Source organism: Chrysemys picta, chromosome 3 (genome assembly GCF_011386835.1).
Source record: "Chrysemys picta bellii isolate R12L10 chromosome 3, ASM1138683v2, whole genome shotgun sequence".
Lineage (NCBI taxonomy): Eukaryota > Metazoa > Chordata > Testudines > Emydidae > Chrysemys > Chrysemys picta.
In genome coordinates, this window is record NC_088793.1 from 123,036,105 (window position 1) to 123,062,050 (window position 25,946).

The 25,946-nt window shown below is 40.6% G+C and overlaps 1 protein-coding gene and 1 long non-coding RNA gene across 2 annotated transcripts in view; one reads left to right on the forward strand and one right to left on the reverse strand.

Moving 5' to 3' along the window:
• QKI (QKI, KH domain containing RNA binding) overlaps positions 1 to 25,946 on the forward strand; it is a 305,977-nt gene that overhangs the window by 37,297 nt on the left and 242,734 nt on the right.
• The window catches only part of LOC122174377 (uncharacterized), a 40,667-nt gene continuing 39,547 nt past the window's right edge, over positions 24,827 to 25,946 (reverse strand). Inside the window, exon 3 of the long non-coding RNA XR_006176100.2 lies at positions 24,827 to 24,967. This is a non-coding gene — a long non-coding RNA (uncharacterized LOC122174377). The remainder of the gene's footprint in view (positions 24,968 to 25,946) is intronic.

Consider the following 25,946-nt stretch of genomic DNA (forward strand, 5'->3'; position numbering starts at 1 on the left):
AGGAACTTTGACTTTAGGCAGGTTATTCCATAATTGTTGGTTATATAGAATTTACTTTCCTTTGAAGCTTGTGTTACTGGTTGCTGTCAGACCAAAAACTAGATGTACAGTTGGTCTGATCCTGTATAACAATCCCAGTGTTCCTAGTACGTGTTAGTTTATTATATATCTTGATGCACATACCTGCCTGAAGGAAACCTACAGTTTAGTCATCAGAATATGCTAAGGCACTACATCCTTCAACTCTTTATTTTGCGGTTGTAGATACTGACCTGTGGAATATTGCATATTTTGTTTTGCCTCCTCAAGCCCAGTTTTTAGATTGCAAACTTCCAGTACAGTGTATATTATGGTATGGCAGAAGTTTTGATCATACTTATTCAAAGTAACACTGATAGCACTGCATATTAAGGTTGCCCAACACGTCCCATTATAAGACCCTGCTTTCAGTTGCTTGGAACTTTGCCAAACTTGGGGCCATTTGGACTTAAAATTTTCCATCTGCTGGCACCAACAAAGAGCACCAGATAGGATTCTTCTCCAGTGGTACTGGCCTAATTCCATAAGGATCTGCCAACCACTAAGCAAGTGGAGTCACCAGATCTGATGGCAATAACTACAGGACCCCTTGCACTCCAGGACAGACTGAGGTTTGTACCTCCCGGAGGACATTTATGCCTTCCCTTATCCAAATTCTCTTTAGCTTCCAGGTCATTTTTTCTGAGAGACATTTCAACACCAGAAGAGGAAACCACCTTGAAGAAAAGGTGATATTCACCTGCTGTCAGTGAGCTGGAGTCTCCAACTGACACCAACAGTAGTGCTGATGGAACTGGATCCAACCTCTTTGTTGGCTGAATCTGGTTTCCAGGATGAACTGTCAACACCACAGCAGAAGTTTGGCCCAGTCAGGGCTGCTAGACTGCTCTCTGCCCAGACAAGTTTACACTCCAAGGGACCACTGGAACCTGATGCCTTGGGGTTCCCGCAACCAGCATTTGGACATACTGGCTCTACTGGGGCCCAAGCGATCCCTATGCACAGCACCCTGGGTCTGCATGTATCTCACTAGTCTTCTTCTCCTAAACTCCAGCAGAGTTGGTTGCTGCTGTATGTAGACGAGGAAGACATCGAACTAGATCCACCAGTATGATGGGACCAATGGGGATTTTGTCATCCTTGCCTGGTTAATCTGTCTTCCCATCCCCTCCTCATGACCACACGCAATACCAAGAACTTTTGCAGAGGGGAACTTCACGTCCACTTGAGGAGGCCCAAGAGATGCAGCATAAGCTCCTGGACATTGTGCACCTCACTGGTCCCATAGAGTGGCTCTGCCAGTAAATGAGGCCATCATGCAACCAGTCAGAGAGGTCTGGCGCACACCTGCATCATGCATCCCTACCCCTAAAAGGGCTGAAAGACCGTTGTTCCTGCTAAAGGGGCAGAATTTTTGTTCATTCACCTTGCTCTCAACTCCTGAGTAGTGCAAGAGCCACAAAAAGATCCAGGCAGTAACACCCCAAGACCACCCTTGTGGACAAGAGTGCTGAATGCCTTGACCTGCTGGGGAGGAGCTTGTTCTCATCCACCAGCCTTCAGTTTAGAATTGCTGACTTCTGTTAGTGAAATACAATTTTATAAACTACTCCAAATTCCTGGAGTTTAAAAACAAACTGCTTCAGGAGGACCGGGCCCAATTTCAAGCACTTACTGATGAGGCTAGACCTGTGACAAAGACTTTGCTTTAGGCCTCAGTGGATGTGGCCAGTACTGCTACATAGAGCTATAGAATTCCAATAGTAATCTGGCATGAACTGTGGCTTAACTCTTTTTGATGTTCCCTAGAGAGGTTCAGAACGCTATTGAGGATTTGCTGTTTGAGTCTAATCTCTCTGAGAAGACAAATGAGTCTTTGCACTCACTAAATGACTCCAGCACTGCCTTCTGCTCCCTGGGCATTTATACATTGGCCCTGAAGAGAAAACATGATAAGCAGATATACAAGCCAAGCTCTCTCCAACAGGCTTTCTATGACCATATGGACTGCCACTCAAGCATCAGAAGAAGCAAAGGCCAGGGTTATGCACTGCCTCCACCTTCATGTCAGCCACCCAGTCTCATCCACTGACCAAAGGTTACTTTTGGCAGGATGCTCGAGAGTTGAGAACCTTCACTGGTGCCATTGCCAACTGATTCTTGAACCTTTGGCGGCCTCGTATATTTTGTCCACAACTGGAGGGCCATAACAGACAAGTGGGTAGTAGATATCCTCTATTCAGACTATACTGTCGAGTTTCTTTCCTGGCCCCAATTTAGGAGATCTGCTGACAGAGGATTCTCTCCTAGAACAAGGAGTTCTAGAGTGAGTGCCATTCAACATCAAGACTGAGGGTTCTACTCCCAGTATTTCACAGTTCCCAAAGAAAAGGGAGGATGTGAGACCATTCTTGATTTGAACCAGCTAAATATTTGTATTTGCAAATTAAAATTCTGCATGGTTACATTGGTATTGATAATTTCCTTCCTGGATGGAAAAAGATACATGAGAATCCTGAACCAACAAGGATGCTTACTTTCATGTGGACAATCATCTGTAAAACTGAAGGTTCCTCAGATTTCTGGTAGGATGGGGAACACTGCCAGTTCAGAACACTCTCATTCAGGCTGGTAACAGCTTGCAGGGTCTTCACAAAGGTCTTCTCGGTGGCAGCACAGATGAGACAAAATGGCTATGCTGTCTTGCCATACCTGGATGACTAGCTTCTAACAGGCAGATCCAGATGGCAAGTTCATTTGACAGCTTACCAATGTTCCACCTTTAGACATTTGGGATTTTGCATAAATATAAAGAAATCCACTCCCACGCAGACGATAAACTTCCTAGGAGCAGCCCTAAACTTGACCTCAGTAAGGGTCTACCTTCATATGGACATGTTCCAAGCTATGAACAGCCTAATAAAACAAGTCACTCACAGACCTGGAACGACAGTCAAGGTTTGTCTTCCCTTGCTAGGCCACATGTATTTATATAAGGCTGTTTGCCATGCTTTGTCTCTGTTGCCTACAGGGCTGGCTTTGGTTTGTTTATTTGTCAGACAATATTAATACTAAAGTGACAATCCCCACCAATCTCACAGCTTCCCACACCAGAGTCCATTTCCTGACTCTCATACCCAAAGCGACCGTAATTGTGGATGCATCTCTCATAAGCTGTGGAGCCCACTTAGGCGACTGCACGACACAAGTTACATGGATACCTCAGGAGGCCAAGAAACATATCATGTCAGGCAACATCACAACAGTCTTAAATAAATCAATTTAAATAAAAAGGAGTGTAATCTCTTTATCTCTGCTTAAAGTGGTACACTTATGGAACCTGGTGTATCCAGAATCACATCACACTGTTGGTGAGGTAACTCCCAGGTGCACAAATCTCTCAGGCAAACAATCTCAGCAGATACTTCTCCACCAACCACGAGTAGGAGATGCACAAATCAGTGCTTAAAGGAATCTTCACTCAGTGGGGAATGCCATCTTGGGACTTGTTTGCCTCCCAGATGAACAAGAAGTTCAACATATATTGCTCCAGGGTAGTATTAGGTAGGGATCCCAAGCCCTTCTGCTATCCTGGACAGAACACATGAGGTACGCCTTTCCTCCATTCTATTGGTACTGCAGGTTTTGTTGAAGATTTGCCACGGCAAAACATGAGTCATTTTCATTGCACCCAACTGGCCTGGACAGTTCTGGTTTCCGGACCTCCTGCGAATGTCAACTCCTGTTCCTATCAGCATTCGACCCTTTCCAGATCTGCTAACTCAGGACAGTGGGACCAGACTTTCCAACCCTGGCTACCTTCACCTCGTGGCCTGGTATTTGGTGGGGTGTCAGACCTAGAGCATTCATGTTCAGAGGCTATTAAGCTAAAAGACTCCACCATAAAATGTTATCTAGCTAAACAGAGGGGTGTGTGTGTGTGTGTGTGTGTGTGTGTGTGTGTGTATGTATGTACCTGGGTGCGAAAATATCCGTATGTTCTAGACCTTTCATTCTCAAGACTTGGTGCCTTTTTGTTCACTCGCTGCGGGTCCACCCAACAGCAATTAATGTCTTGCCACCTTGCAAAGATGGATACACTATTTTTACTCGCTTGATAATTAGATTCCTGAAGGGTCTCATTAGGACCTTCCCATCAGTAGTGAAGCCAACACCACAATGGGACCTCAGTCTTTTTACTTTCAGAATCCACTAGGCCACCCTTTGAACACCTGGCCACATGCTCAGTGTCCCACCTTTCTATAAAGATAACCTTCCTTGTTGCCATCCTGTCGGCCAGAAGGTAAATGAGCTGAGAGCACTCATGGCCAATTTGCCATACACTACTTTTCATAAAGAGAAGGTATCCCTTTGCTTCCACCCAAAATTTATCCTTTCAGAGTTCTGCAAATCAGTTCATTTAATAGTTTCCTTTCCGAAACCTCATTCTTCCGTTGAGGAGAGGCTCCTTCACACTCTCAATGTCAGATGAGCTTTGGCATTCTACTTGCAAAGAATTAAACCAGTTAGCTTAGGGTATATGTTGCTAGAGCAGAACGAACATGGGATCAAGTGATATCTGCTGAGACTGGGTAGATTTTTGGCTGTTTCCTCCTTTGATCTCAGTCAGCCATCTCTATCTCCCAGTTGGAGTGAGGGCCCATTTCAGTAGAGTACAAGCAGCTTCAGTAGCGTCTCTTCAAGAAGTGCCTATGCTGGACATTTGAAAGGTGGCAACCTGGAATTCTATGCACAGCTTCATGAAGAATTATGCTTTAATCTAAACCACTTCTGCAGACGCAGACTTTGGAATGACAGTATTGCATGCATCTTACTTTTTGCATTCTCCCACCCCACTCAACTTATTGCTTAGCAGTCATCCTTGTGTAGAATACACACAGGGGCCAACACTTCGAGTGAAGGTTACTTAGCTGTAGCAGGAGGTACTTTGAGATGTGTGGTTTCTATCTGTATTCCCCTACCTGCTTTTCTTCTGTTCTGTTTGTATTCATGGTAGAGAGAGAACTGATGAGGCAGTTTGTTTGCACTTCCCTTTATATCCTTGGTGCTGAACCTGAGGAGCTCCAGGGCTCAGGTGTGGACCAACGGACACTATTCACAAGATTTTCTGGTCTCAAGCACGTGGAGCGTACCTACATGTGGAATACAGATAGGGATCACGCATCTCAAAGAACCTCCAGTTACAGGTAAGTAACCTCCATTTTTCATAGAAGAAACTTACATGTTGACTGCCTGGCTGTAAACACTGTAAACTCTGTTGGTCTCTCCAGCATTTGAAACAAGGGTCAAATAGAACTCTAGCTCTGTTTAAGGTGATAAACGTTTAAATGAATGTTTTGTTTTTATTTTTGCAGCTGTTGTCTCAGTAGTGGTAATGTCCCGTTTGTGAAATCTTGCTGACTGCACTGATTAGAGAAAGTTAGTTGACTTGCTAGTTCTCCCGCCCCCTCCCCCCTTGGTATTATGTCAAGTCAGATGACTGAACTAATAAATACAAAAGGGTGGATTATAGTAAGATTAGTATCCCAGTGTTTGGTGTTTCAGTTTAACACAAGATTAGGTCTGAAAAATACTCAAGTTTAATGGCTTAGTTCTTATGAACATAATACAAACTGTTTCAGTCTGAAGTAAATTTTTGAGATATTATGAGAATGTGCCTTAGAGTTAACAATCTAAGACTAAGTTTCTCCACACTGTCAGTGGCTCTAACTTTCAGTTGAAAGAGAATAAAAGCTACATTTAAACATTAATATTAGAGTACACAGGCTTCCAACAAATAATTGACAGGCTGTTTTATTTTTCCAAGTTAGATAGATATAATTTCTGAATATTTATCTCATTTATTTATTTATTTATTTCTGGGAAGAAGATTGTCAAACACGTTTTATTGCTGCCACTAAAGTTGTACCAAAATCAGGCAGTAGTCTAAAGCAGACTAGACTGCATTTTTATTTAAAACAGATTTTTTTTTGTTAATTTGAACATGAAATTCAAGTTGCATAATACTTTTACATAGACATTCTCAGAGTGTAGTTCTTAAGTATTGGTTGGTTGTGCCTTGCCTTGCATATGAAGCACCTAAGACAAGGTTTTATTTTTTCCCCCCCTCAGCTTCTCAGGTGGACAACTTAAAATGAAAACCGCTTTCACTTGACCGTTGTGAATTTACAAAATGAATTGATTTTTATTTTTACCCTATTCAGATACTAAATTTGTATATTTAACATGTATAATTCATTTGCTGTGCATGCATTGTGGGCATAATTTGTGATAGCAAAACTGAACTTGGTTGCATAAGTGGTGGTGGTAAAGGATTTTCGTTTTTTAGCCTAAAGTATGTATTGTGCGGAATTAAATTGTTTACAAACATTTCTTTTTAAAGCTATGCATGAGTGTTTAAAACCTAGGTTGCAAAACAGTTGATAAACCAGCTATGCAAAGAGATTGGTTTTATCTGACTATAAATAAATGGAGGCTAAATTTTATAATGTGATAATCAAGTCTCAGATGGTGTCCATACTAACAGACCAGCAATTTGACAATTAAAAGCTAAAAATGTCAGAAATTCATACAACTTGTCACATATGCTTGTCACAAATGAGTAGTATTTGATTCAAGGCTATCATTCAGTCAGCTGTTCCCCCAGTTTCTTGAGCTACGTGCTGACTGCGTAGTTTGTTAGTGAAGGTTTCTTGTAACTAAGCATAGCTGTCATATATGTAAGGCTTGGCCATGAGAAGAATAAGAATGGCATATCTGAAAATTTGTCAATCTATTTAATGGAACCAAAAATATCTTCCATAGTTAGGTTTGGCAGTATTTGATTTTTATTTTTTATAATGATGGATATATTGATATTTAAACTCTCTTCATTGTTATGTATTTAAATTTTCACAGTTGCAGAAAATTATTGGGGGTGTTTAATAATTTAATGATGTTGAGATTCAGAAAGTTAAGGCTTCTAACTATTAAAACATGAATTGTCAATATATACAAAGTAAATATCCTTAAATCAATCTTTATTAAAGTCTCAAGCAGCATTTTTCATACTTTTCCTGTCTGTAAGTTTCGATTATTATTGATGGAGGTATTTTTTGTTTTGTGTGTGTACAGTGAAAACTTGTACTAACAAAAATGTAATCCAAGCCTATCCATAGTCTTAAACCAGTGCAGTAACTAATACAGTTGCATTATCTGGTGTCTAATTTGTCACTGTAAACAAAGAATTGGCACCTGTCAGCTAAAAATTTTTGCCTATCACTCCATCCATCCTTCGGACAGAGTGATGGGGTTGCATTTTTATGCCAGGACTAGGGCAAAATTACACACAATCTGTAGTCTGGGGATAGGGAAGATGTCAAAAAAGTGGGAGTGAGCTATCATTAGTCAGTAAATTGTCAGAGTTCATTATTAACTGAATTGGGGATGTGTGAGGAGCTAGCAGATCCTGTTCCTGTGGATTAGGCCCTAGTTGAAATGATGAAAGCTGTCAGCCAACTCAGCCTCTCTTATGAAATTGTGCTTCGTGTACATAGACAGGCTTGGTTTTATAAATATTGAATTGGCTTTATTATTTTGCTGTACTGGCGTATTAAATTAATTGAAGATCTCATTTGAAAACTGATACAGTTGTTCTGGAAATAGTAACATGGTGTTTCTCCTTTTTCTGTGTTTGCTATGTTGCAGTACTAGGTTAATATTTTGGTAACTGATCCTGATTTAGATGACTAATGATGCACAAAGAGGAGACAGGAATGCTTATATTCAACTTTGCATATCTATGATGCAGTCTCAGCAAGTTGAGCTGTTATAATAATGCTAATAAGTTCCATTCATAGAGATCTCAATAAAAGCTGAATGTAATTCTTTGTAAAGAACACATAACGATCATTCTCAGTGACTGTGTTGAAATACTTTTTATATTTTACATGAGGAATCACAGAAGATCTGTATATAGTTATTTACTGTTTTATTTGCATATTTTTGTAAACTGAAATGGGCTTGCTATTCTAGTTATGATTCTTTTTCAACAAGTTTAATTGGAATCCTTACTTTAGTTTGGAGATCCAAATGTTTAAGGTTGAGTAATGTAAGCTGTTAAAGCTGATTCCGCCTAATTTTTATTAAAAATCAGAAATTGACTTTCAAATCACTTGCTGTAATTTAATGGCAATGTAAATGATTAAAATAAACATGTAGTTTATAGTATTAAAGATTGTAGATTACAACTGTTAAAATATCCACTAATTAAACAGCTTGCTCAAACTTGTGGCAGTTTCAGAACACCTGCACATCGTTTTTTGGGTTCCCGTAGAATTGAACAGTTAGACTTTAAGAAATGGTCACATGAGATGCTTTCAAACTAAATGAAGATTTTTCTTAGTATGAGTCTGAGAAGGGCAGAAGACCTTCATTCTTTTTCACAAGACTTAAATAGACCCAAGCTTTCACCATACCCTGGGGGGGATTACTGCTTCTGCCTCAAAGAAAGGGTGAACAGATGAACTAGGTGAAAGACAGTTGCACAGACCATCTTGCTATAAAGAATGCCGCACAAACAGCCATTTTCTTCCTCTTCAGGATAGTGGTGATCAGGAACAATCCATATTACAGTATGGAAAAGACCTATTCTTGGCAAGCTAGTAAACTGACTGGTCAGAGAATGTGAATTGACTGTCTACTATTTGATCATAGTCAAATATTCCAGCAAGAATGTCTGATATAGCTGCTGGCCTACCTTTTTGATTGCATCATGATTCCATTCTTTTATCTTTTAGAACTTCATTGCATCATGTTTTTACATTTTTTTTTTTCTGGGTTAAAATAACTTGGTTAAACTTTTTATAATTATGCCTAGGTATCTAAGGCTAAGCCTACTGGAGATAGCGTTACTCGTTGTTGTTGTAAATATTCTAATAGTGAGTTCAAATATTTGACCAATTTTGATGTCTTGACCAGTCAATTGACTAGTTATTTTTGGAATGGTCCAACCCTAAGAAAACCCCTGGGAAATCCTTTGGCGGTATTGGTGTGAACAATGGAAATATGTCGATACATGTCTTGGAACTAAATATCAGAATAACCCGTCCACTCACTGTAGTTAGTGTCAATAGAATTTTCATATTGAATTATTGGATCGCTAAGCTACTTGAGAACAAGGGCTAAATGAGACCGAAGAGAAGTAAATTCCTAATCTCCTCAGACTCCACTAATGGTATTTACACACAGAAGATGCTTAACCATCTCCAAAGGAGTTTTCCTGCACCTGAACAAAAGAACTATTCTATAAAATGGAGAGAGGATTTCAGAAAATGACTGTTCTCCAAATAACCGTTTATTCTGAGTGATGGAAGAAAAAAGGCAATTCTTTCATCACACAAAGGGGCAAGACAGAAGTGCAGTAACCATTAAAAGAAATCTTTTGCCCTTCCCCAATTCAGAAAATGGTTAGGAAAAAAATGGCTGAATGGTTTTCAAATGAGCCAGTTGGCGAAACATATTTCTTCTGATCTGTATGGTTATTCACAAGTGGAAAATGTTAGAACATGCTCTAGACCTGGAGAGTACTGGAAGTTATCTGATCTGGGTCCTTTGTGGTAACTACTGAAGCTAGAGAGCACTGCTTTGTTTGTTAATGACTACTGCCAGTCTGCATGCATTTTCTCCATGCATAACAGGTAAGGCTATTAGTTGTACATTAAAGTTCTTGTCCTTTAATGGAATGAGCCACGAGGCTCTCCTCTCAGAGGGTGCCTATAACCTTAACTACTGTAAATAACATCAGGTTGTCTGATATTTATCTCTCAAGTTCTGGGTTTCTCTGACAATGCTTGTTCACCTGTATTTCTAAAATCCACTTGTGGGGCCTCGGAAAACATCTGATGCACTTATAAAGGTTCTGAGAGCTGGGAATCATGTGTTCAGAATTACATTGATGAGTCCCTTAATCTTTCAGTCCTGTGCATACTTAGTGTTAGTACTGTCCAGGAAAGTAGGAGATGTATCAGTACAAGAGATATGATTCACAGACATAGAGGTTCTACAGGCAAAGTTCACATAGCCTTTGAGAACATCAATCTCAGAAGTAACTTTTGGCAGTCACTAGAAACTCAGGTTCAGCATGAGAAATAAAATTTTCCCATTTCCCAGAAAATTTTAGTGGAAGGAAGGAATGACAGTCTCCAACTATTAGAAGCATTTGCCAAGAGGAGGAGCACCAGCTTCTTGAGGAAGAAGTGTCCTAGAGTATTTGTCCTGGAACATCAGTGAACTAGTATTTTCTCTCTCAACTTGAAAATTGACCACTTTGGCTGTCATAAACTCTGCCTAGAGCGCTGGGAGAACTGGTGCTTCTTTCTTATTTATTCATCCAGGAGAGTGTGTGTTTTGGACTTCCGTTTCAATCAGGACTCTTCAGTATCCAGTTTCTCTACTCTGCCCATGAAAGAGAGTAAACTCTGAAGTTCAGAAGGAACCCATATGGTTCTTAGTCTACTTTAAGTAGTATTCTTCTCCTTCCTCCTCATTCCCAAATGCAGTTGATTATTTTTGGAGGGCTCCAACCAGGGATTTGTTTGTTTTGTGTGTGTCAAGATTGGTGAAACAGCACTTTGTTCTTGCCTAGTAAGGAAGTATGCTTTTTCTGCTATGGCTCTCAGATTTCTGGGTTGAGAATCAGGGTTCCTCAACTGAAGATCCCCACAAGGTAGTTATGAACATGTACAAGGAGTGCTTAATGAGTCATGATAGCCTGGTTTTAGTCAGAGTTTAGAACAGAATTTAGCAGAAAGATGCTCAGGATATTCACAGTCTGTAGCATCTAATGGGCTTGTCCAATAATTTGCACTTGTGTCCTGCCTTCTGCTGACAGGAATTTTCAGTTTTCTAATGGCTTTGTTCATGTGAAATGAGTTGATGGCCTCATATTATTAGTGAGTATTCTTAGCATATCCAAATTGCAGTAGGCATCAGTTGGTACGCTGGCCTCAACAGGTAGGACTGAATGGGTATGTAGTCTAGAAATGAAGTACGGTATCAAGAATCTCAAAATATCAATGGCACAGTGTGGGAAAGCCACTGTGCTTTCCCTGTTCTGTGGCTCGAAGATGTCTGTCAGTGTGGTACTGATCATGAACACTAAATTCTTTTAAAAGCAAGAAGTAGGAAATCTAGTAGAGGTAAATTATTTACACAAAAACAGGCATCTCTCCATAAATTTAAGCTACAGATAGAACCTACAGAAAATATGAATTAATTCAAACAGCTAATCATAGTTTTGCTATCTGAATGTGTAAAATGAGTGGCTTCTTCTTTTAATACCATGATTTAGTAGTTCTTATAATGTTATGCTACTGTAGCTCAGTTGTCTGTGCCTAGTTAATCTTTATTTAGTCATGGAACATTACCAAAGTTAACCACTAAGTAAATGGGTCACAATTCAGGGTATAAATTATAAATAATAAAACTTACATATACAATCAAGAAGCAACTAAGATTAAGTGTAGTATTGGGCCACATTTGCTTGGAGGGGACTGGGACAACAGAGGAAGTGGTCATATTTTAATTACTTCAAAAACCAATAATAACAATGTAAGCCTTTGGTATGCAGCCCACTGTAGTGGTCGTGCTGAAGAACTTGGTCAGTGAAAATTGGACAGTAGTTGACATAACCTAATTCACACTGCCAGGAAATTTTATACCAAAACTGAACAGTAACAATTTATGCACAATACTGCATTGTCATTTTGACTTGTCCAGTATTGATGCTTTTGAATAAGCAAGAAGTTGACTACTCCTTTCACTATAGGAACCTTTCTAATTTCATTTTGGACCTTAAACACCCAATTGCCTTAATTTAAGACTTAATTTTGTTTAAGCATTGTTTTCCCTCTCTGCTGGTCCTGGACCATCATTCTACTCTGAGCCAAATGGTTAATTTTTCACAACCTGCTAGTTAAGGTTGAAGGTGTGGAGATAGTGTAAATTACTTGGTTTGATGGTGTATATTAGATTGTGTGGCAGTGGGTTACTGAGTGGATCACTTAATTATTTACATATGGACTTTTTAAAGGTTTAGTGATTTTATAAAATATAATAATTTGGGATATTTTTGTTACTTGAACTTTGACACAGCTTTTAAAATCATGACTAGCTTCCTGGCTTCTCCCTTGTTTATTATTCTGTTCTCATTTCCTGACGTGTTTTTCTGAGCTCTGGAGGAATGAAGTAGAGTTTTCTCCTTTCTCCTTGATAGGAATCCCTAGTTAACTCCTTTCTGCCTAACTTAACATGGAGGTATGTACCTCCCCTCACGAGTTTTATACAAATTTTTGTATAAAACCACCTCAAAACCACTAAATTGTGTTGCCCCTTACTGAGGCGCCCCCCCCCCCCCCAAATTGGTCATTTGGAGGTTAGGATGAGCTAAAGAGAAAATGGCTGATATTTTTAGTAAGCATTTGAGATTGCTCAGTTTGTTTTAGCAAACCCTAATGAAGTACCATGCACAGGAATTTGTAGCTTGTGGCATACGCCCTGAAGACCAGTCACCTTTCAACACAAGCTCCAGTATCTGCTTCATTTGAGAGATAATTACTATCATCCAGACTAAGGAACAGACAGAAATACATTTAAATGTCTTCTTTAATACTCCAGAGGATCATTTTTGAACAGCATGCCACTTCACATTTTAAGGAGGATGGGGCAGAGTGCAGTACCTTTTAACAGTAAGGGTATTTTGTAAGCAGTTTGCAGTGTTTATGGGTAAAGAATTTTTAAAAAACATTTTCAGCTTTGTTTCTCAGGGTTAAGTATGTAAGAGTCAACATAAAGTCAACTTTGTCTTTTAAAATTGCAAACAATTCTAAAGATTATTTTAAGGTTTCAGGTGTTACTTGTTACCAAAGCTCTTCACTTGCAATGCGACTTCCTAAAATTAATACAGGTCATGTCTATATAAGTAAGATTGTTCTTGAGGACTGAAAACCGGTTGTAGAGTTTTTCAGGGCTGATTGATAATCTCTTGAAGTGCCCTCCAACTAAGTTGATGCTCAAAGCTTTGTCCAAATAACAGAAGTACTGTTGAGGTATTAATGCTTCTGGATTAGAAAGTATCACAGAATCTTAACGTTTCAAAGGGTTTATAATAACTTTAACATGTAAAGTTGATGCAAATCAGCCTGTTGCAGTATCTAGTAAGTAGTTCTTTAAATTTGGATTGAAGCATGCATTATTTTTAGTCTGTCTTGAATATGCGCAGCAAAACATAAATCATTATGGCCTTGGTCCCTTTAAGCCTCTGTAATGTTTGAATTGGGGAGGGATGCTGCAGACAAGTCTTTGAACATACTCTAATTTGGAATGTTACCTTTCTGTTTTTAATAACATAAATATAGGTTTTAATAAGAATTAAAAACAAATGCATAATGCAGTGAATAACCTTAATTTGAAAGCAATTTAGCTATCATTTTTTAAAATCTACCAGCTGATTATTTAAAACAAAGTACAGTTTAGTGCTGCAAACCAGAATTGATGTTATATCAGAATGATTTTTTTCTAGCTGTAGATTGTCTGTAGATCCTTGTACCTTTCAACAAAAGTGTTGACTCATCTCTGATGTCAGAACGTAGACTTTTTCAAGTGATGCTTCCTATGTGTATTCCACATGTGGATACACATGCACACTATGCACCTGAGTCAAGAAGTTCTTCAGAATAGTCTGTTGGCCTGCACATGCACAATAGCTCTCCTTGTGCTCCCCAATGAGGGTATAAGAGACAGTGTAGGTTGATGCCTCTCCAGTTACTTCTTACTGCCACATGACTGGAGTCTGAATCATGTCTTCCTTCACTTTGTTGTATAACTTAGATAGAAAACATTATGTAAATAGTTATATTCTTAGATTAGTAGTTAAAAAGTTATAGTATACAATATTTTTCCCAAACTTCAGGACTATGTCCAGCATCCTGGGATTCAAGAACTGTCTCCTGCCCTCGATCCTTTTCCATCAGTGACAAATATCAGTGGTGCCTGTACTGTCTGTGTGAGGTGCATATCTTTGCAAAGTGCAATGTCTGTCACTCCTTCCCACCAAGAAGCCCAGGAGCTTTGCCTGTGGAAGTACCCGATGGAGAAACCCTCCGATTCATACCAGGGAACCCTCCTCCTGCCCTGTGGAGAGGCTCTGCTAGACAGCTGAGTCCGATGCAAGCATGTGCCCTGAAGCAGAGCCATTGACATATAAGCCCAAGAACTCTACTTCCAGGGTTCCCCATGAGTAGAGGGCATGCTTATGAGTGCAAGGAGAGATCCCCATTGAGGACTGACAGTAAGAACTGCGTTTCCTCCCAGAGATAGTCCAGATTGGGTGAGACATTGTAAGTGAAACCTAAGGAACCAGCTCTGATGAAGACCCCAGATCTGAGGCAAGATACGAAAAAAGAAAGATCTGCTAGTTCTGTTTGTCTCCTTGGTACAGAAGCATAAGGATAGATGGTCTCTGGTTCCGTCTACATGTGCTGGTGTGGATGCATTGTCAGTACCACCTTGTCCATCTAAAGATTGTCCAGTTGGTGCTAATGTATCAGATCCCTCAGGGTATGTCTACACCCAGCCGCTAATTCGGCGGCTGGCAATCGAAGTTCTGGGTTCGACTTATCGTGTCTTGTCTGGATGCGATAAGTCAAACCAGGAAGTGCTCGCCGTCGACTGCGGTACTCCAACTAGACGAGAGGAGTACTGCGGAGTCGACGGGGGAGCCTGCCTGCCGCGTGTGGACCGAGGTAAGTTCGAACTAAGGTACTTCGAACTTCAGCTACGTTATTCACATAGCTGAAGTTGCGTACCTTAGTTCGATTTGGTGGTTTAGTGTAGACCAAGCCTTAGACTTAACTGTCGGAACCCCTTGGACACCAGGTTTACAGAGACTTGTATTACACCAGAGAATATATTCCTCAGTCATCCGCAGTCTCCACTTTTCTGGCCTGGTCCTCCTAAGGGATGTTCTTACTCCGGTGGAGGAGTCTATATCACTGTCCCAGGAGCAGTTTCACCTCCAACCAAAAATGCCCTGGTACAAATGGCAGTGCTGCTACTGACCTTTGGGTCTGTCACAACCGATCAATCCCTTTTTCTGGCGTTATAGGGGTCCATGGGGTCCTTAGGGCAGGCATCTAAGTACCTCTCAGGAATCATACTGCTGATCTTCTCCTCATCAGCCAGTTCCGTTGGTGTACAAGGAGGAAGAGGCAGAACTGGATCTGCAGGTACCAACAGTTCTGATGGGTGCCTCCTCATCATCCCTGGACAAAGCAGCTGGTGCTTTCTCCCCCAGTTGACCATCACCAGTACCCGGAGCTGTTACAAAGACTAGCCAGTGACCTACAGATCTCATTAGAGGAGGTCCAGAACCTTCAGCATTGGCTCCTGGGCATCTTGCAGCTGGAAGGACCAAGTAAGGTGGTTTTACCCAACAATGAGGCCAGCATCCCGGGATAGAGAGAGCGATATGGCACACTCCAGCATCCTGTGCCCCAATGCTAAGGGCCTAGAGATGGTATTTTGTTTCAAAACAGCATCCAGGATCTCCCTTTTGACGAGTTGAATCTTTTCAATGAGAAAACAGACAAGTCCCTTCTCTCACTAAAAGATTGGGATAGATTCCATGTTCCCTGGGGATTTTTTTTCCTTGCCCAGCCCCAGGAGGAAACATCAGCGGCAACCCTATAGACCGAGATCACCTCCTCCTCATGTACCTTATTACCAGCACACAGCTGAACCACTGCGCAAATATCAGAAGAGTGAGAGGCCTCATTTCTCAGTCCCTGCTACTGCCGCAGCCTTTGCTCACTGTCAACCACCAGCCATGAGTCACTTTTGACATACTGGTTGAGACTTGTGTACCACTACCGATTCAACTGCCTCGTCACCTATTATCTTTGGGGGCTGATTTGTGCTCTTCACTCACAGTTGGAACAAGATCACTGTGGACAGTTGGGTTCTGGTGGTGATCCACCAGGGATAGTCCATAGAAGCTTTTCTCCTTCCCACCTAAGAAACCCCCTTCAGGGACCACTGTTACAAGGTAATTGTTCAATCGGAAGTGGAATCCATCTTACACTAAGGGGCAATAGAACATGTTCCACCTCATTAACATGGGAGAGGATTTCACTCCCCATATTTCCCAATTCTCCAAAAAGATGGAAGGTGGAGACCTATCCCAAACCTTCAGTAACTCAACATCTTTATTCAAAAACTGAAGTTGTAAACTGTAATCCCCTCTCTTCAGGAAGGGATATGGTTTGCAGATCTTGACATGAAGGGTGCATATTTCAGTGTGGACACTGACCAATCAGACAGGAAGTTCCTGTGTTTTACAGTAGGCCATGCATCTATGTGACTCCTTTCGCCAGACTCCACTTACGGTGCCTGCAGGCTTGGCTCCACTCAACCTATTGAGCAAAGACATCATCAACTCCAAGGTGGTACTTCCTGCCACAATTGTCACCTCTTTAACCTGGTGGTTGAATTGGAAAAAAGTCATGGTGGGAGTTCCTTTCAGCCCTCCCACCCCCAGACTACCATTGTGATGGACACCTACTTTCTGGGGGTAGAGTGCTCACCTGGACAATTACACTGCTCAGGGTACCTGGATCCAGTGAGAACTGTAACAGAGGCCTTCCTTCCACTTCCACGCTAGCTCCATACTCAGTTAAAGTTAGAAAGTATCACCACTGTTAGCTATATGGGAGGAGCGACATTTTGTTCCCTCTGCCAGGAAGCCATCCGACTTTCGTGATGTGGTTCCAGATGCACCATACAAGCTGTGTACCTTCCCAGTATTTACAACTCCTTGACAGACAAAGTAAACAGAAGCTTCTCAATAGACCATAAGTCAGAAATTCACAACACAGTCCCAAGTGAATATTTAGGTAGTGGGTACTCTGCTATGGGACATCTTTGCATCTCAAACAAACAGAAAGCTCCCCCTGTGTTGCTCCAGAGGAGGCATGGGTTGTGATTCCCAAGGCAATGCTCTCCTCATGTCTTGGATGATCAGTCTCAGGTATGCCTTTTCTCCCATTCCCTTGCTTCCATAGCTCATAGGGAAGATATGTCATGACAGAGCCAACATCATTCTCTTGGCACCCCACTGGCCCAGACAGTTCTGATTCACAGAAATTCTAAGTGTCTGCCCATCCACCACTCAGGATTTGCCTATTCTCAGATCTCCTAACCCAAGATGGGGGGGGGGAAGAAGACCAAGCACCCTAGTGCGGGCTCACTCCACCTCAAAGCCTGGTCTTTGGATGGGCATCGGAAATAGAACATTCATACTTTGCTCCTGTTCAGATGAGCCTTAATTGGAGTAGGAAAGAGTGTACTTAAACCTGCTAACCAAGCCAGTTAGAATGTTTTTTGGCCTGGGCACAACTGCATCAACATTCTCCAGATAGGGTAAGTCTTGAACAACTGAAAATCTCTCTTATCCCTAAAGAAGGCATAATTAGAGCCTTTCTCCATGTGGTGGAAGGATACTCTGTCATTACTCACCTGGCTACTCAACGGGACCTTAACCTTGTCATGTCCAAGCTCATTAGTCTGCTTTTCAAACCCATGGCAATTTGTACCATGACCCACCTGTTAATGAAGGTGGTGTTCTTTGTACCTATCACCTCAGCTAGGAGGGTCAGCAAGCTCAGGGCTATCATGATGAATCCTCCTTAGTTTTTTCATCAAAAAAAAAGTTTCAACTAAATCCCAAGTTTCTCCCTAAGATTGAGGTCTACATCAAACAATATTTACCCATATTCTTTCTGAAACCCAGTCCGTCCGCTGAAGACAAGAGACTTGACTCCATCAACGTCCAGGGTGGCCTGGTGCTCTCCATGCAGAGAACCAAACCCAGTGGGAACTCACTCTTTATTGCCATAGGGGAGAGGTTGCATGGGCAAGCCGTATTCTCCCAGAGGATTTCTAAGTGGGTCTCAGGATTCATCTTTGAGTGCTACAAGTTAGTAAACATTCCTCCACCTCGGAGTCACAGTTCACTTCATGTGAGCACAAACGGCCTCCATGGCATCCCTGTCAAGCATTCTGCTGCAGGGCATCTGCAGAGTGGCCACCTGGAGTTGAATTCACATGTTCATGATACACTGTGCCCTAGTTCATACTTCAGCTATGGATGCAGCAGTGGGATTGGCAACATTGCAAGCATATTTGTTACCAGCATCCTCTTGCCTGCCTCCAGTCTGAACATTGCTTGCCAATCACCCACGTGTGGAATACATATAGGGACCATCACTTGAAGTAGAGATTACTTACTGTAACTGGAGGTTCTTTGAGATGTGTGAATCCCCATCCACTACCTTCCCCCCACTTTGGATCCTGTTGTATTGTGGTAGGAAGAGGAACTGGAGTGGTGTTGACTTCCACTGCCTCTTGTATCTTCTGTTGGGAGCACGAGGAGAGCTACTGCACATCTGCAGGCTGATGGACACTGCTCAGAAGAAGTTCCAGATTGGGTGCATGGCACACGTGTACCCATATATGGAATACAGATAGGGACCATACATCTCAGATTCTCAGTTGCAGTAAGTGACCAAAACTTCTTGTCTGACACCTTTAGTTTTAGTTGCATGTGTGTTGGTAATTTTCCAAGAAAAATGCTAACGCTGGTTCTGCTCCACTACTGATGTCAGCAGTAGGAGTGTGAAAGTAGACCGATTTAGGTGGTTACCGACATTTTATCCATTCTGTTGCCCAAACCTGTTGAGAACAGGCCTGTGCAATAATAGTAAAATGCCAGTGTCTCCTAGTCCTTGCCTGCCCCATCATTTCAACTATTGCTATTGCCGATGGATTTGATGAGTTGGTGTTAGTGGTGGAAAACTTTCTAGAAAAGACCAGTGAAGGATTTAGACTCTTTCTATTAATTAAAAGGCTGTCACTTCATCAACTAAACTGTAGTTTTCAGGTTAATAAAAATGCTAGATTAAGAACTGTATGAATTATTGTTTTCTGCCAATAAAATAGAGTGCACTTAAAAATGTCGATTGAAGGCTTTTAGGAAGTGAACAGCCTGTGGGTGTGTTTGGTTTGGTTTGAGTTTTAAAGTCAGTTCTACATAGGCCTGCAGGCCCTGCTCACAAAGAAAATGATTGAATTCTGATGTTGAGAGCTGACAAAGTGCTAAAAAACTGTCCATTAATCATTGGACTGACAGTTTAATCATCCTAAGTACTATTCTTGAATTGGACTCGCAAAGGAACAAAGTCAGTAGAAGAAATGAATTTTGCAGAGAGGCAGTGGAAGGTGAGCAAAAGCATCAAATATAAACCATATTTTTACTGAAAGTTATACTTTTGTATGACTTCCATATGCTGTGTTCTAGAAGGTAGGTCTATGGTTCTGAAAACAGAAACAAACAATACATAAGAGGCTACTGCAAGGTGGAAGGTGAATCTTCAGTGTGCACATGAGGTGGTTGATTCTTATTTCTGCATTTGCTGTATTAGAAAAAGAAGTTACCTAACTTGTCTGATGACATATCCTGTATTGGCAGTCTCTGTCCTCTTTTTTTTTTTTTTTTAAATAAACCCCAAAAACTTTATGGTGGTCTTTGGCATTTTGAACTGATATTGTGTATTAGGTTTTTTTAAACACTTGTAAAGGGCTATAAGACTGCTAGTCCTAAAAAAAATGTTCCCACTACTTTACCAGACTGTCAGTTTAATGGAATAAATTAAAATGTATTATCACTTACACTGCTTTATTGTGTATATTCTCAGAGATGCTCAATTTAAAATTCAGGAGTTTTGCTCAAGAGTACCACTAGTTCTCATGTAAAGAAAGCTATATAAAACACATTGATACCCGATTACCAAGTTGTATAAAGCAGAATTTGTGGATCTTGAGGGCTCAAAGGCCTAGAGTGTATGTGGGGGTTGGCTATTAAAGTATTGTAGCTCCTCCCTTTATTTTTTGCAAATACAGTTTGTCTAGGTAACTTTGGAGCTTTCTTTTCTAAAACCTGTTTTCATAGGAAGAGTAAATTTGTAGAGCAAATAGCCTCTGGAGAACAGCAAGGGGTAGTGTTGAGTAGACCAACAACTGGTCCCACAAAATCTAGACACTGGAACAGAAGGCCCGTAGCCTTTCCTTTACCCACACCAAATGCTACTTGGAGCAAGAGCCCCACCAGCAAATTCCCCTGGGTAGATTGTAATAGAACCTGATCTCTTCCCCCTCCCCTCCACACCAGGAAAGAAGGCTTCAGTCAGTGGCAAGGAATATACAGAGCAGTCTTAAGAAATGTACATCTAATTCATACGGTTCAATTAAAAGATTTCTTGGGGTGTGTGTTTGGAATCAAAAGGCAATGGTTAAACCAGTGAAGGAGGGGAAAAACCCCTCACTGAATACAGTAAAGAATTAAACAGTATTTACATAGGTGAGAGTTGTGGAAAGAGCGTAAGAAGGGAGGGGGGAACAAATCAAAACTCGATCTGAAAAGAAAAATAGGATTAAAAATTAAACAAGTGGAATAGACTTAACATTTGCATAACTACCCCAGAAATAGAAGCTAGGTATAAGGGATACAAAACAATTAAGGCTGTCAAGCGATTACAAAAATTAATTGCAATTAATCGCGTTGTTAATAATAGAATACCATTTAAATATTTTTGGAAGTTTTCTACATTTTCAAATATATTGATTTCAATTACAGTGCAGAATACAAAATGTTCAGTGCTCACTTTATATTTATTTTTGATTATTTTTTACAGTGAAAATATTAGTAAATAGTATTTTTCAATTCACTTAACACAAGTACTGTGGTGCAATCTCTTTATCATGAAAGTTGAACTTGCAAATGTAGAATTATGTACAAAAAGTAACTGCATTCAAAAATAAAACAGTGTAAAACTTTAGAGCCTACAAGTCCATTCAGTCCTACTTCTTGTTCAGCCAATCGCTCAAACAAGTTTGTTTACATTTCCAGGAGATAATGCTACCCGCTTCTTGTTTAATGTCAGCTGAAAGTGAGAACAGGTGTTCGCACGGCGCTGTTGTAGCTGGCACCAATATCTTGTGACGCCAAAAATCACTAAAGATTCATATGTCCCTTCATGCTTCAACCATCATTCCAGAGGACATGTGTCCATGCTGATGACTGGTTCTGCTCAATAATGATGCAAAGCAGTGTGGACCGACGCATGTTCATTTTCATCATCTCAGTCAGATGGCACCAGAAAGTTGATTTTTCTTTTTATTTGGTGGTTCGGGTTCTATAGTTTCTGCATCACAGCGTTGGTCTTTTAAGACTTCTGAAAGCATGCTCCATGCCTCGTCCCTCTCAGGTTTTGGAAAGCACTTCAGAGTCTTAAACTTTGGGTTGAGTGCTATAGCTGTCTTTAGAAATCTCACATTGGTACCTTCTTTGCGTTTTGTCAAATCTGCAGTGAAAATGTTCTTAAAACAAACGTGCTGGATCATCACCTGAGACTGCTATAACATGAAATATATGGCAGACTGCGGATAAAACAGAGCAGGAGACGTATAGTTCTCCCCCAAGGAGTTCAGTCACAAATTTAATTAATATATTACTTTTTTAACGTGCGTCATCAGTGTGGAACCATGTCCTCAGGAATGGTGGCCCAAGCATGAAGGGGTTATATGAATATTCAACATATCTGACACGTAAATACCTTGCAACACAACCATGGGCTCCTGCTTTCCCCCGCCCCATTCCCGTATCTCGTTCTTCCCCATTCCATCCCCCTTGCCTCACTCCCCCATCCCCTTCTCTTCCCCCTGCTCTATACCCTCTTCCCAGCTGTTGCTTCCCCCTCTCCCCCTTGCTCTGTCCCCCATGGGCACTCACTGTTGTACAAGAAACAGGCGGGCACTAGGATCCAGGAGGTGGTGTCCAGCGCTGAGGGAGTGACCTGGAACAGCTGCTCCATCCTGCTCCCTGCCCACCTAGAGGGCTTGGTCTGTTTGGCCTGCTTTGGGGCAAGTGGGGGAGGGTCGGGGGGAGGCACAGTGTGGGAAGGACAGACCTCCTACGCCCCCCGCAGGCCGAACAGAAATCGGGGGTGGGAGTGGAGGAATGATACGTGACCCCATGTCTTTCCACATCTCGCCTCTGGGGGGGCAATGCGCCTGCCCCTCCTCCCCCTGCACCTCCCCAAACTTATGCCCCTGTGTATTAGTGTAGTTTCACATAGTTGTTTTTCTAACACCCTAAACTTACTGTCAGAAGATTTGGAAGGAAAGAGTATCAGAGCTCATTTTATCTATGTATGATTAAATTCTTTAGCAATAATCACTTTGGAGCTGCCAGACACAAGCAAAAAAAAAAACCCCCAAAAGGCCATGTATGTGTTGTGCCTTAATACTTTTTTGCAAACCCCACCTAGGAACTTACTTTTCAAAGTGGCCCAAATTAATGGAAAATCTGTAATGACAGGATACTGACTGCCAAAAGTTAACAAATTTGTTTAGAGAGGTGTGCTGAATTGCTCCAGGTATTGAAACCAGGAGCAATGCTACTTCTATACATAGTGTTTCATGTTCAGTTGCTGAAGCTGTTGAGGTGTGAAAGAAGCTTGAATTTTTTTTTTCTGAGCCACAATTATGTAATGACCGAATGTGTTCCGAAAGTGTTGTGGCCTACTTTTAATACTGTTGTTTTCTACTACATATAATTAAACCTTGTGTGCCCATTTTTACTTTTAAACCTAGAATTCAAAATTTGCTTATGAATATGCAGAATATGCTTAGGCTAGAAGTAGTTTTCTGCCAAGAAAAACTCCACTGTAGATCAACTTTTTCATTTCAGAAAGCTACATTCTTCAGTACAGAGAAATGCAACACCACTTCAATAGGGAGAATCTCAAACTTGAGAAAACAGATTTGATCATAAAAGTAGTATCTCAGATTGTAACTGCTATGTCTTCTGTTGGAGTTGTAATGACTATTTTCATCATGTAGCTGTTGTACTACATGCTAGAAACTGCATAAAACAGATAAGGTTTCAGTTTCCTTTTCAAGAATTTTAATTTTGAAAGCACCTTAAGTCTGAATAATGGAAATGCATTGTTACTGTCTAGCTATTCTTGATCATGGATTTTAGTTCTCTTAAACGTTGCATTTTTAATTTAATGTGGTTATTTCAATAACAGAGCTTGTGTAAATGTGAAATAATTTTTTTTTCACAACTTTCAACTTAGTTCCAAACTCTAAACAATTTTTCAGTGTGAACCTTGTAGTAGACTTGGCTTGTATTGATCGAGGTTTGATGCCACTTGAGATTTATTAGTTATAAATGAAATAGTTTTAATAACTTTAGTATTTTGTTCTTTTGCCTACAGTAGTTCTGTAAAATATACAGATTCACTGTCACTACTGGTAGAGTAAGAAGTCATTGTCCAATAGCATTTATAATGTAGTTCATTCTAAATTGTAATAGAAAATAGCACAATTTCAAATTAGGTGAATTTTTGTAAAAAATTGACTTAAATCAATGATTTTTTTAAGTGACTTTAATACAATTAACTTTAAATCAAGGTTAACATAATCTGTTTTTTGTAATCTATTCAAATTCTATTTCCCCCATTTCTGAACTATTGGCATTTCTGTAGCAGAGAAACAGTAAGCTCTTAGCGTCTTCCATGGATGTTGTGATGTAGGCTTATACAATGTTTTTTCTGCCAAATTACATGTGTTCATAGCTTGCTACCACTGATGTTTTGAGATTCGTTCCTTTCTGCTACCTCTCTTGCTAGTTGGACAATCTTGTGGACTGGCAACAAAAATGCAATAAGATGTTCTTTGAATGATTGCACACGTCCATTTCTCTTTTGGAATGTGCATGCCCAGAGCACCAGAGCCAGATGTTTTTCCCTAGCAGTACCTGTCTGGGTAATGCATGCACCCCTAGCACTTCTGTGCTGCTGCCTGATAGCATAAGGGGCAGGTACATCCCTCACCCACTTCGGTTCCTTCTTACCACCTGCAATAGGTAGTTGGAGTGTGTTGGCTTGCTATTGCAAGTTTTCTCCCACTCCAGGGAGTTTCTCTGTTCTGTAAATAGTTAATTAGTAGTACTTGTTAGTGTAAGTTAAGTATAGGTTTTCTTCATCTTCTATAGCAACTTTGGGTGTTGGAGTTTTTGTTACAAGGGGTCAACACCTGTTATCAGGGTGTTCCTCAGTCTCTGGGCTTTAAGCTCTGTGCCTGCTGCAAAAGATCTATGCCTGTGAGTTAGCCTAATTCCAGATGGCTAAAGTGCCTTTTTGAGGGTCACATTGGAGACCTTGCCAGATCTTCAGGGACTTAAAACCCTGGACAAAACAGTCTAGAGAGGTGAGACTGCATCATCTTCTTGTTTAGTTTATTTAAGTATATTAGCCAGATTTCCACTGTAACAGTATCATCAGTCTCTAATCTGTCAAGTTTCTCTGAAACCACCTCCTTCCTTTGTAAATTTGCTGCCTTTCTGAATAGTCTCTTCATGCGTGTTTGCTATGTTTTGACCACCACTTGCTGGTCTTTCCTCATGTTTGACCAGCCATCTTGCATTGATGTCTGATCTTGTAGTTCTTCTAAATTTTCTTCTTTCTTTACTTGAAGCGTTTAGCAGTGGACCTGTGAGGTTTCTTTCTTTCTCTCTCTCTCTCTCTGGAGGAGAATATCAAAGACCAAGTTCTTCAGTCAATTATTTAAATTATTCAATTGTGTTGTATTGATAGTGATATTTACCTTTCTTACCAAGTTAATGAATTTGCTTTTCAGTTGTTTTTGACATGATCACAGATAGATGGTTGCCATTTTTTGGGTTGCAAAGATGAAAATACTAGTCTTCAATGAAGTTTATGATGAACTCCTGGAAGGCCTGGAACAGGATCTGAAATGATCAAGGAGGGAAGTTTTAGTGATGGTGGAATTGCAAAATATCTCTTGCAGAATCACCAAAACTCATCAATGTTCTGCTCTTGAAGTTCAGTGGACATATGGATTCATTCAGTAGGACATTTGAACTTGAAGATTATTGCACTCTGAGATGACCCCACATATAGTCTCTCTTGCCACTGAACAGCTCTTTACAGTGTTTAGGCTTTACATTAGCGGAATTAAGTTTCCATTAGTTTACTCAGTTCAGTTGTTCATGTCACTTCTTTCAACTTTCGGCATGTCAGATACATTCATAAACTGTTCACTTGTTTGCCCTATTGGTCAGCAGCAAACCAAGCAAATCTATCAGTTCAGTTGCATACAATCTTCTGTTTTCAATATTAATCCTTTAATACACCTCTACCCCAATATAACACTGTCCTGAGGAGCCAAAAAATTTTACTGCGTTATATCGAACTTGCTTTGATCCGCTGGAGTGCCCAGCACGGCCCCCCCCCCCCACGCAGCACTGCTTTACCGCGTTATATCCGAATTAGTGTTATATCGGGTCACGTTATATTGGGGTAGAGGTGTATTGTCACCGCACCTTCTCTAACTTTTTAGAATGCTTAGCTTGCATTTGCAGATTATAATTTATCTAATGTTCCTAGTACAAAAAACTTTCAAATATGTCTATAGTAACTCTTCAGAGTCACGTACATGTGGGGGGTGGGAATCTTCATTCCCACACTTTATTAAAAGAAAAAGACAACTATTGGACCTTTCATTTTAGGGCCGGGGTGGGGGATGGAAGAAACCAAAAGTCTTCACAGCTTTAGTTGTCAGTAGGTATGTAGTCTAGATTACGGACTCTTCAGAACTTAATCACCATGTCAGTTTCTGGCTCTTGCAGAAAACCAGTTTAATTGTATGATGTGCATTTTGGTGATTGGTTGTTTTTTGTGTTTTTTTTTTTTAAACTTTTATATTAT